Source organism: Hemiscyllium ocellatum, chromosome 2 (assembly GCF_020745735.1).
Source record: "Hemiscyllium ocellatum isolate sHemOce1 chromosome 2, sHemOce1.pat.X.cur, whole genome shotgun sequence".
In the NCBI taxonomy this organism is placed as follows: domain Eukaryota; kingdom Metazoa; phylum Chordata; class Chondrichthyes; order Orectolobiformes; family Hemiscylliidae; genus Hemiscyllium; species Hemiscyllium ocellatum.
Genome location: NC_083402.1, coordinates 66,383,312 through 66,396,852, shown reverse-complemented (window position 1 = coordinate 66,396,852; position 13,541 = coordinate 66,383,312).

Below are 13,541 nucleotides of genomic sequence, written 5' to 3'. Positions count from 1 at the left end.
AAGGCGGAAAGGGGTGGGAAAGGAAATATATCCCTGGTGGTAGGGTCCGTTTGGAGGTGGCGGAAATGTCAGCGGATGATTTGGTTTATGCGAAGGTTGGTAGGGTGGAAGGTGAGCACCAGGGGTGTTCTGTCCTTTGGAAGCCGATTAGTAAGTGAGTTCAAATAGAAATATCACAGAAGAATTTCAGATACTCTGCAGAACCAAGACATCGAAAGTTGAACTATCTACGTTTCACTGTCCAGTTGAAGTTGAGTGCTGCAGATATGTTAGACTATAAGACCAAAAGGCACAGGAGCAGAAATTAGGCCAATCAGCCCATTGAGTCTGCTCTGCCATTCAATCATGGCTGATAAGTTTCTCAACCCCATTTTCCCACTTTCTTCCCGTAACCCTTGATCCCCTTGATACTCAAGAACATATCTATCTCAGTCTTAAATATACTCAAATATATATGTTCTGGCCTTTTAAAAAAATTCCATAATTGACCAAAATCCATCAGCCTCTAATTGAAAATCCAAACACCAAATGATAATAACATATTGTATACCTTTCATCACAACTGAGTTATGATATCATATCAAACATAATGCCAATATCATTGAAATAGACATTATCCATATGGCAGTAACAGGACAGTAAGCATAATGCAATCCCCTTTGTGCAAGTAAAACTGTTTCTACACCTGCTTTCTCCGAGCTGTATGGGGTGCTATCCTATCATTTCACCGGGACAATCCTGTTCTGATCCAGGAGAATCCTATATTGGATGTGTTCTGGGTTGTAATGCTGTAAGGATTCTGTCAAGGATTGCTGAGTTGGTTATGTTAGTGCTGTCAATTGGAATAGCAAGTTGGGGAGGAACCTAAAGAGAAAGGAATGTACCTGGCAACAGAATGTGTAGCTCAAATAATAGCTGTCTGGGAAACTGCCAGACAATCAGAGAGAGAGTGGTGGCTAGCAGCTGACAGATACAGAGCTCACAAATTGCCAGACCTCAACAGATCAGTATAATGTTTCCAAAGTTGGATCCACATGTTTGGACAGACTGTGGTTGCTTAGCTCCTCGGTAAACTCAAACCAAGCCAGTTTTGTATGTGTCTGTTCTTCTCCTGCCTTTCTCACCAAATTTGACTTATCTGTGTTCCCTGTTTTACTTGGTGGCATGGTGGCTCAGTGGGTAGCATTGCTGCCTCATGAAGACAGGGACCCAGGTTCAATCCCAGCCTTGAGTGACTAGCTGAATGGAGTTTGCACATTCTTTCTGTGTCTGCATGGTCTTCTACTGGGTGCTCTGGTTTCTTCCCACATTCCAAAAATGTGCAAATTAGGCAGATTGGCCATGCTAAATTGTCTGAAGATAGATAGGCCAGGTGGATTAACCATAATAAATGTGGGGTTACAGGGATAGTGGTTAGAGGGTAGATCTGGGTAGGATACTCTTTGTAGGGTTGGTGAAGACTGGATGGGTCAAATAGCCTCTTTCCACACTGTAGAGATTCTATGTTCTCCATTTAAATTATATTTATCCCCTCTATTCTTCCTGCCAAAGAGCATAACCTCATATTTTCCCAAATTATACTTCATCTGCTAAGTTTTTGCTCATTCATATAACCCATCTATATCCATTTGCAGACACTTTGAATCATCTCATCCTTCCCTCTTCCATTCCCACTTATTTTTGTGTCATCTGTATGGTTGGTGACAATACATTCATTTCCCTCATCCAATTCATATCAACATATGGAATTTTTGACCATACCGAAAGCTATGTGTCATTAAATGTACTCGAAGCTGAGATAGACATATTTTTATTGAAGAAGGAAATCCAAGGCTATGGGAAAAAGTGGAATTGACCTTCACTTGATTATGCCTCTTGTTTACAAAAAATATTTGATACAATATCTAAAATGATTGCAAGAAGATCAAGTGAAGGATTCTAATTTGGGTTTTATAACAGTGTTTGAATTGAGATTTGTAGAATTTGGAAATCAATGTTCATAGAATAAATAGGCAATTGTCTGAGTATGAACACAGCATATGAACTAGAATTAAATCATCCAACCACTCAAGCTTGCTTTGACATTCAGTAGCATTATGGTTAGTCTATGTGTATTTTGAACTCCACATTCTTATCTATCTTTGAGTCCCTAACCTAACAAGGATCCGTCTACCTCCATCATAAAAATATTCAATGCTTCCACCTCCACTATCATCTGAAGTGGAAAGTTCGACAGTTGCACAACTCTCTGAGAGTAAAACCATTCACAACATCTTTGCCCTAAACAGGAGACTGCATGTTTTTACACAATGGCCTGAGTTCTGGACACATCCACAAATGGAATAATCCATTATACACCTTCCCTGACAAGATCATTTCGGATCTTATATACTTCAATTAAGTCACTGTTCACTGTTCAAAACTCCAGTGGAAATAAGCCCAATTTGTCCAATCTTTTATCAAAAGAAAATCTGTTCCTTCCAGTATTAATCTAATATAAACCTCCTCTGAACCACCTCCAACCAATTTAGAACGTAGAACATTGAACATAGAATCTAAGTACAGCACAGAACAGGCCCTTTAGCCCACGATGTTGAGTCGAGGTTTAATCCTAATGTAAAATATAATAACTTAACCTACACACCCCTCAACTCACTGCTATCCATGTGCATATCCAGCAGTCGCTTAAATGTCCCTAATGACTCTGCTTCCACCACCACAGCTGGCAACACATGCAGTCACAACTCTCTGCGTAAAGAACCTACCTCTGACGTCTCCTTTATACCTTCCTCCTAATACCTTCAAACTATGACTCCTCGTACCAGTCAATCCTGCCCAGGGGAAAAGTCTCTGGCTATTGACTCTATCTATTCCACTCATTATCTTGCATAACTTAATCAGGTCTCCTCTCTTCCTCCTTCTCTCCAAAGAGAAAAGTCTGGGCTTATTCAACCTTTCTTCATAAGGCAAGCCCTCCAGTCCAGACAGCATCCTGGTAAACCTTCTTTGCTCCCTCTCCAAAGCCTCTGTATCTTCCCTATAGTAGGGCGACCAGAACTGGACACAATATTCGAAGTGTGGCCTCACCAGGAACTTGTAGAGCTGCAGCAAAACTTTGTGGCTCTTAAACCCAATCCCCCTGTTAATGAAAGCTAAAACACCATATGCTTTCTTAACAACCTTATCCACTTGGGTGGCAACTTTGAGGTATCTATGTACTTGCACACCCAGATCCCTCTGTTCCTCCACACTGCCAAGAATCCTGTCTTTAATCCTATATTCAGCATTTGAGTTTGACCTTCCAAAATGGATCACTTTGCATTTATCCAGGTTGAACTCCATCTGCCATTTCCCAGCCCCGGTCTGCAAATTTACTAACCCACTCCTTAACCTCCTCATCCAAGTCATGTATAAAAACTACAAACAGCAGAGACCCAAGAACAGAGCCCTGCGGGACCCCACTCAACACTGACCTCCAAGCCTTCTGTCAGCCAGCCAATTCTAAATCCAGATAACCAAAATCTCCCAGTATCCCATATATCCTGGCTTTATGAATGAGCCTACCATGGGGAACCTTAACAAATGCCTTGCTGAAGTCCATATACACCTCATCCTCTGCTCGACCTTCGTCAACCTGTCTTGTCACCTCCTCAAAGAACTCAATAAGATTTGTGAGGCATGACCTGCCCCTCACAAAGCCATGCTGACTGCCTTTAATCACACTATGCTTTGCCAAATAGTCATAAATCCTATCCCTTCGAATTCTTTCCAAAACTTTGCTGACCACAGACTGGTCTGTAATTTTCCTATTTCCCTTCTTGGAAAGTGGAATAGCATTCGCCTCCTTCCAATCCTCCAGTATGACTCCTGTGAGGAGTGAGGAGGCAAATATCCTCACCAGCAGCTTAGCAATCTTCTTTCTTGCTTCCCGGAGCATCCTAGGATAAATCTGGTCTGGCCTTGGAGACTTAGCAATCTAATGTTTCCCAAAATTTCCAACACTTCAACTTCATCAATCTTGATCTGGTCAAGACTATCCCAGCTCCTCAAAGTTTTCATTCACAACAAGGTCACTTTCCTTAGTGAAAACCGAAGCAAAAAACCCATTCAGGGCTTCCCCTATCTGCTCAGACTCCACCCACAAGTTCCTTCGCTATCCCTGTTCGGCCCTACCTTCTCCCTGATTATTCTCTTATTCCTCACATATGAACAAAATGTCTTTGGGTTTTCCCTAATCCTTCCTGCCAAGCCTTTTGTCGTGCCCCCTCCTGGCTCTCCTCAGTCCATTTCTGAGCTCCTTTCTAGCAAGCCTGTAATCCTCAAGCTGTGCTAGATCCTTGTTTCCTCCACCTTTCTTTTGTAGGAAACTAAAAATGTGTACAATACTCCAGATGTGGTCTCACAATGACCTCTATATATAAAGGACAAAGAACTATACAACACAGGAATAGGCCCTTCAGCCTTCCAAGCCTGCACTGACAAATTATGCCCTTCCATACTAAAACTGTCTTCACTTACAGGATTCATATGCTTCTATTCACTTCCTGTTCATGGTCTTCGTCCAGATGCTTCTTGAATGCTGCTATTGTGTCTGCTTCCACCATTTCCTTTGGCAGTGCGTTCCAGGCACTCATCACTGTTTGTGTGAAAAACTTGCCTTGCATGTCTCTTTTAAACTGCACCTTAAACCTGTGTCCCCCACCCCACCCTGGAAAAAAAAGCCTCATACTTTCTATTCTATCAATGCCATTCACAATCTTATAAACTTCTTTCAGGTCACCTCTCAATCTCGCATGTTCCAGTGAAAACAAACCCAGTCTACCCAACCTTTCATTATAGCTAAAATCCCCCATTCCAGGCAACATCCTAGCAAACCTTTTCTGTACCCTCTCCAAAGCATCCACATCCTTCTAGTAGTGTGGTGACCAGATCTCTATGGCATATTCCAAGTGTGGCCTCACTAAAGTTCTATAAAGCTATAGCATTGCTTAACTATTCTTATACTCCAATAAAAGCAAGAATGCCATAGGCCTTCTTTACAACCTAATCTATCTGCAATGTCACCTTCAGCGACCTGTGGACCTGCACACCCAGATCCCTCTGCATATCAATACTCCCAAAGGGTGCTGCCATTCACTGTATAATTTCCACCTGCACTTCACATTCTGAAATGCATCACTTCACATTTGTATAGATTAAACTCCATCTGTAGCATAAAATCATTACTTTTATTCAATCTTCTCATAATAAAGGCTAGCATTCCATTAGCCATCTTGATTATTTTCTGTACTTGCGTACTAACCTTTTATGACTCATGCATTGACACATCTAGACATCTCTGCACCTCAGAATCCAGCAGACATTCTCCATTTAGCAATGTTCTGTTTTTGTTATTACCAAAAAAAACTTCATATTTTCCCACATTGCACTCCATCTGCCAGATTTCTGCCCACTCACTCGACCTAAATATAACCATCTGGAGTCTCCTTATGGTTTCTTCACAGCATACTTTCCTACCCATTATTGTCATCTGATAATTTAGCTCCCATGTCTTCATACAACTCATCATGTCATTAATCTATGTTGTAAAATGGTAAGGTCCCTGTAGTGACCTCTAGAATATTGTGATCATCACATTCTACCAAAAGGCTCAGTTATGCATACTTTCTGTTTTTGGTTAGCTAGCTAGTCTTATATCTATGTAAGTGTATTATCCCCTACATTACCTTGCACAAGAATCTTTTATATAGCACTTTGACAAATACCTTCTGGAAATCCAAGGAGGTTCCCCTTTGTTCATAGGGCCTGTTTTTCTGCAAAGAACTACAACAAAATTGGTTAAGCATGATTTCCCTTCACATAACATTCCATGTTTGCCTTTGCCATGTCAAATATCAGGCTAAGTGGCTGACAGTTTCCTCTTGTCTACTTCCCTCCCTTCTTGAATGGAATTTATTAGGTTTAACTTAATTAGGTTGAATTTAGAGGTTATCTTTTATACTTTCCTGTCAAATGGAACATCTCCAGAATCTAACTAAGTTTAGAAGATTAAAAGCAACGCACCTACTACATCATTAGTCACCTCTTAAGACATTTTGATAAATGCCATCAGGACCTAGGGACTTGTCAGCCTACAGCTCCATCCTTTGCTGAGTATCCCATTCCCAGTAATTGTAATTTCACCAAGTTCAATCATCTGATTGGCCACTCATGTCTGCACAATTTTATGGTTTTTAAGATTGATGCTTTCCTCAATTCTTTGTCGAACAATTGGTGATGAGTTCTTCCCTCCACGTTTTTCATTAAAATAGATAATAATAGTTATTCTCAGTACTCTGATAAATAACCTTAAGCTCATTTATCTCCTCATTTACTATTCCCAGATTACTCTAGCTAGGTCCACTTTCATGCCATTTATTGAAATGTAAAATATTCATAAAACTGGATGTAAAATTCAGTCATGTTTTGGTCTCTGCTATGCAGGAGTGTGTTGATTCTGAGGTCATTAACTTATCTTGTCACATTACAAAATACCAAGTCAAGGATAACCTGCTTTCTGGTTCAATCCAGAATGTGCTGTGTTGAGAAACTAACTCGATAACACTCCATGATTTCCTCTTCCAGGCTTCCTCTTATATTGTGATTACTGTTTGGGGACCTGTAGACCACTTCCACCAGCAACGTCTCTCTTCTAATATTCCTTATCTCTCCCCAAACTGATTCTACATCCTGATCTCCTGAACCAAGTTCATATCTAACTGCTGCACAAGTGCAATTATAGTCATAGAGATGTACAGCATGGAAACAGACCCTTCGGTCCAAACTGTCCATGCTGACCAGATATCCCAACCCAATCTAGTCCCACCTGCCAGCATCCAGCCCATAGCCCTCCAAAGCCTTCCTATTCATATACCCATCTAAATGCCTCTTAAATGTTGCATTTATACCAGCTTCCACCACATCCTCTGGCAGCTCATTCCATGCATGTACCACCCTCGGCGTGAAAAAGTTGCCCCTTAGGTCTCTTTTATATCTTTCCCCTCTCACCCTAAACCTATGCCCTCTAGTTCTGGACTCCCCAATCCCAGGGAAAAGACTGTCTATTTATCCTATCCATGCCCCTCATAATTTTGTAAACCTCTATAAGGTCATCCCTCAGTCTCCAGGGAAAAGGGCCCCAGTCAATTCAGCCTCTCCCTTTAGTTCAAATCCTTCAACCCTGGCAACATCCTTGTAAATCTTTTCTGAACCCTTTCAATTTTCACAAGATCTTGATAAGAAAGCTTTCCAATTATCTATATCCAGTTTGATCTTTTTTTTGAATGTCATACAATCCTCCATATGCTAGACCTAATCCTTGTCATAATGCACCCACATGTCTATAATGGCTGTTGTCTCATCTTTATTCACTTCAATTCATTTACTTTGTTATCAATGTCACAACATTCAGAGATAGAGTCTTTTCTCTTTTTGTTATCTTTGTCTAGTCATCCAGTGTTAGGTGTTCTTAAGTTTATTCTCTCTGCCATTCTCTGACCCCATCTCCTATTTCTCTATTTTGTTTTCCTCTGTTGACTTTACCCTTTGGTTTGTTACATCTACCCAAATGTGATCCCTGACCCCACTGAATTAGTTTAAAGCGCTCTTTACCTTTTTAGTTATACATTTCGTTAGAACGTAGCACAATTGAGGTTCAGATATCCAAATGATATAGTGCACACATTCTCAGTACTGATCCTCACTTTCTACAAACTGGAACCTAATTCTCCCATCCCAGTTTTTGAGCCATGTATTTACTTCATTAACTTTGTATGCTGTGGTGATTATAACAAAGTCAGCCAACCAGACCTCACAGAACATGAGTTCCCTGATTGGGACCATTAATCTGATCCAATCAGAGACAAAAAAGGGTGAATGCCATTCAGGTGTTTCCTTTCTTCTGGTGGTGGAAACCGAAGGGGAAAAAAAATAAAAAAAAAGGAAAAAAAAAACAAAAGAGACACCTGCACTCACAACATGGGTGCTGGGGAAAAAATAAGCACTACCACAGTTAGTGTAAGAAAAGGGAAAAAAAACAGGAGTGTCAGAGGTTCTGAAAAAAAAAGGGTGAATGCCATTCGGGGGTTTCCTTTCTTCCTGGTGGTGGAAACCTAAGGGAAAAAAAATTAACAAAAAGGAAGATAAAAAAAAGAGAGACACCTGCACACACACACATGGGTGCTTGGGAAAAAATAAGCACTACTACAGTTAGGCGGTAGTGTGGCGTTTTAAAAGAAAAAAATAAACTGGAGTGTTGGAGGTTCTGTTCACTAAAAAAGGAGAGAAAAAAAAAGTGAATGCCACTTGGGTGTTTCCTTTCTTCTTGGTGGTGGAAATTTGAATAAAGATTTGTGCACTTTGTGTCTCTCACTGTGTCTCACACCTGCACACACACAACATGGGTGCTGGGGGGAAAAATAAGCACCACCGCAGTCAGGCGGTAGTGTGGGGGTTAAAAAAATTTTAAAAAATAAACAAGGGTGCCAGACATCCTGTTCACTCTGAGACCTGGCTCTGGGGGAGCTGGAGTCAGTGTGAAGTCAAAAAAAACAAGGGTGTCAGAGAGTCTTATTCTCGGGATTAGCTCTGAGCTGGCTTGTCAGAGCCCATGTACTGTGCCCATGTAAATAAAGGGTGACTTGATGGCAGGATGCCATAGGTACTCTCTGTGTAGTTATTTCAGAGAGGCAGTAATTAATCAAGAACAGTCAGCATGACATTTTAAGGGGTGGGCACGTCTGACCAATTTATAGAGTCCTAGAGCAAACAAAAAGGGTGAATGTTCCCCTTCACTGTTTGATCACGCAGCATTGCCCTTTGATGTGAAGGGTACTGTTGTCACTGGCCACTTGGGTGTTTCTTTTCTTCCTGGTGATGGAAACTGAATAAAGATTTGTGCACCTTGTGTCTCTCACTGTGTCTCACACCTGCACACACACAACATGGGTGCTGGGGACAAAATTAAGCACTACCGCAGTCAGGCGGTAGTGTGGGGGTAAAATAGAAAAAGAAAAAAAAGACAAAAAAAACAGGAGTGTAAGGGATTCCATTCACTCTAAAAAAAGAAAAAATAAACCGGAATGTTCCAACTCTATTTTGATTTAACCCCTGCCCTCCCCTTCATTGTTTGATCACACAGCATTGCCCTTTGATGTGAAGGGCTCTGCTTGTCACTGTCCACTCGGGTGTTTCTTTTCTTCCTGGTAGTGGAAATTGATTAAAGATTTGTATAAAAGATAAAACAAAAAAAAGGGTAAATTTCAGTGATACTGACACTGTGGTACTGACTCCGAATGAGGCAGCATTATAGTTAAGTACTGTTTGTGTAAATGAAGGATGACTTGGTGACAGGATACCAGCTTCTGTGAGTTACTTTAGTGCTGACAAGAGTAAAGCACAGTCCTGAAGAAACCTGGTCATAATTATTGTCTTTGAGTTTGGGAAAGCATTTTTTATATCATGTTTTTGTTTGAGAAGCTTGACTCCTTCAATCCTGCCATTAAGGACTGGGCTCAGTATGTGGAAAGAATGCATTATATTGTCTGAGCAAATGACATTGTGGCAGAGATAAAGACAGCCAATTATTCTCCTGATTTGGAGATGCCGGTATTGGACTGGGGTGTACAAAGGTGACACCTGATAAAGGAGCGACGCTCCGAAAGCTAGTGTGCTTCCAATTATTCTCCTAACAGCCTGTGGTATTGTATTTTTTTTCTCTGTCATTAGGAGCCTAATGTGCCCTGAGGCACAGGATGTTAAAACCTTCCAAGATTTGACTGAGATAGTAGTTAAGGAATATTATGACCCCAAGCCTCCTCTACCTCCGCGTTGGCATCATTTTTACTTGTTAATTGAAGAACCAGGGGAATCTGTATTGAAATTTTTGACTAGGTTAAGACAATTGGTAGAAGCCTGTGAATTTGGGTTTAACCCTTAATGACATGCTTAGAGACCATCTTGTATGTAAGCTTAATGATGTAACTATGCAAAAACGCCAACTACCTGTAGCCCAACTGGATTTCAAACAAGTGCTACAACTGGCTTTATCATAGGAAAATACGGAAAGTGGAGCATATGAGTTGCAGGGTATTCTGATGGAAGTGGACACCCTCACCAATCTGGCTGAACTTGGGAACATCACTTGAGTGCAGACAATTGCATAGCCTCACTCAGCACATATTCTGATCAGAGGGACTCTAGGCTGGCCCACAGCAAAATTCCAAAACAAAGTCAATGCTTGGACAAATGGTTAAAAGCCATTGTATTTGTTGCCAGTATGCAGACTTGAGACTGCAAAGGAGTCCTACTAGATATAAACTGAGTAGTAGAAGCCATAGGCCAGTATCCCGTTCATACCATGAAAAGTGTGTGGTGCTGGAAAAGCACAACAGGTCAGGCAGCATCTGAGGAGCAGGAGAGTTGACTTTTCGAGCATAAGCTCTTTATCAGGAACGAGAATTCTCATTCCTGATGAAGAGCTTATGCTCGAAACATCGACTCTCCTGCTCCTCAGTTGCTGCCTAAGCAGCTGTGCTCTTCCAGCACGATACTGTTCGACTCCGATTTCCAGCATCTGCAGTTCTCACTTTATTATAGCATGAAAAGTGCACCTAGATCTTGTTTGGAAGAGTTAAATTGCTTAGCAACATCCAAATGAGGACCAGTATAAATATCTGGTTAAATTGTCATCCGGTTTCAATGAAGGTCGATACTGGCACGGCTGTATCAGTAATCACAGAACCAGTTTTTAACAAAATTTGCTCTGGACTCCAGCCTTAACCTTTGCACCAGACCTCAGCTAGGCTGAGAACCTAAATGGGGAAACTTTTGCAGATTAACTTCAGTTCAGTCTCTTATGAAAAGCAGTTGGTTACTCGTGATCGTAGTAAAAGCTTCAGGCCTAACCTTGATGAGATGAAATTGGTTGCAAAAGATTCACCTAGATTAGCTCAACATTTATCAATTAAAAAAATGGCTGCCTGAGTGAGGACCTAATTAAATACCTGGAAGTCTTTCAGGAAGGGCTATGGGCTATCAGTAGGGTCAAGGCCACCGTGTATGTTGACTAGGAAGCAATTCTACAATGTTGCAATGTCCGTCCAGTGCTATTTGCATTACATGCAAAATTTGAAGCAGAAATCAGAAGGCTGGAAAGTGAAGGAATCATCAAACCCATCCAGTTTATGAAATGGGCAGCATTGGTCGTACCAATTGTGAAGCCCAACAGGTTGATTCTCCTTTATGGGAATTTTAAACAAATAGTAAACCACTGGATAAAAATGCAATCTCTTGCATCAAGAATTTATGCACAAAGCTGGCAGGGGGCTGTCATTTACAAAGGTGGGCATGAGCCACGTATGCTCTCAATTGTGGTTAGATGAAGATTTCCAAAAGTATGCAACAGTTAACACCCATTGGTGTTTGTACCAATATATGAGACAGCCATCTGAGGTATTGTCAGCTTGTACCATTTCACAGCAGATTTTACAAAGTTTACCCCAGATCACCATTTATCTAGATGATGTGTTAATAACAGGGAAAACTAATAAGAAACACTTAGATAACTTGAATATACTCCTAAGTCATTTTTTCAAGGCAGGCATATACCTGAGAAGGGAAAGATATGTGTTCCAATCCCCCCAAGTGACCTACTTGGGCTATAGAGTCAACAAGACCAGGGCACACCCATTGGAGGATAAAGTGAGGGTGATCAAAGGTGTCCCAGTTTCCACATCTGTACATCTCCCAAGCTTAGGTCCTTCCTTGGGCTGGTAATTGTTATGGAAAGTTTGTACATAAGCTGGCCTCCAACTTCTGCAAAACGAAATTGATTATAGGGGAACAGTTCCCTATTTGTCACTGTCATCAGTAGTGGCTGGGGCTTCTTCAAGACTCCCATCTGCAAGTAGGCCTGCAACAGATCCATTTTTGGGCATTTCTTCCCCCCTGTCAGTCCATTGAACAGGTGTGGAGCGGGGTATTGATCCACACTCAGGGCTGGGTTGAACCAACTCACTGCGCCATCTGCTTTTAAGATGAAAATGATGGGAGTGACCCATTTGCTGGTGATTACTGGCTCTAACACTCCCAGGTTCACCAGCCATTCCAATTCCACTTCCACTTTAGGCCAGATGGTGAACGCTATTGTTTGTGCCTTCAGACTCCTTGGATAACCCTCCCACTTCAACTCAGGTATAAATTCCATTCTTTTCATTTCCCCCAAAGTTTCCTTGAAGACATCCTTATACCCATTCAATATCTCTTGCAAATATATTTTTGAGTTGGCCAACCTATTAACTATGCCCCAATTTAACTTTAATTTCTGTAACCAGAAGTGTCCAAATAATTCAGGACAGTCATCTCTCTCAATGTAGAGAGGCAGTTCAGTTCACAGGTGCCTTAGTTGTACCTTTACCAATATATAGCCCTTCAGTGGCACCACTTGTTCTGTCTATGTCCCTAGTGTAATCTTGGCAGGCTCCAGTGCCTTTAACATTTCCCTATATATTGATTCAGGAATCATAGATACTGCTGCACCCATATCCACTTCTAGCTTTACAGTCTTACCATTTGTTTTGATGAGAACCCAGAAATGATCAGCTTCATCCCACACTAACTGCAGTTTAACTGAAACTCTGCTGACTCTGGGCCTTCTGCTTTTCCTGCAAACCTGCCTGGCTCCCAGTCTACTCCCTGGCTGGCAGCATGTACCTTCAGCCTTGTTCTCTGAACTATCTCTGTTGGACAGCCCTTCTCTTGCTTGAGTTGTACGTGACAATTTTGGGCAATATGATCTACTCATTTACACCTGCAATATTAGGTTTCTCGAGTCCAACACAATGGCTCCCTGTGACCAGTCTTGCCACATTGGTGGCATTCTGTGATTGGTACCACCTTCTGCTGAGTTTCTGGTATACACTCTGCATCTGGGCATCATCACTCAACTGTGTTGCTTCACTGGTGGCCAAATTCATCAAGGTAGCAATTTCAAAAGCTGCCTTGAAATCCAGCTGTCTCCTTGGTAGTAGCTTCCTTTGGATGGCTTTGTGTCAGAAGCCACAAACCAAATGTTCCCAGAAGACATCTTGGAAGAACCCTCTAACACAATGTTCTGATAACTTCTTTAAGGTGGCCACAACTTGGGCAATGGACTTTCCTTCAGGCTGCACCCATGAAAAAAATGGAAATGTCCCCCGATCATCAGTGGATTTGGTACAAAAGAAATTTCCAAAACTTTGCACTGCTCTTGGTGTATCTTCTCAATGACTGTTTTTGGTTGCACCAGTCTCCTTAGAACTATTAAGGTCTTGCTCCCAATGCTGCTCAAGAAAACTGGTACCATAATGTCTTCAGCTACCATATTGTATTTAAATGCATTCAGTGTACAGCATCCAATATTCTGTCTCTTCATCAAGTGATACTATTACTCCAAATTGTCCCACCATTTTGATTTTCCGCTGGTGGGGATTTTTCCTGTCACTTGAGTCTAGTAGGTGTTCACA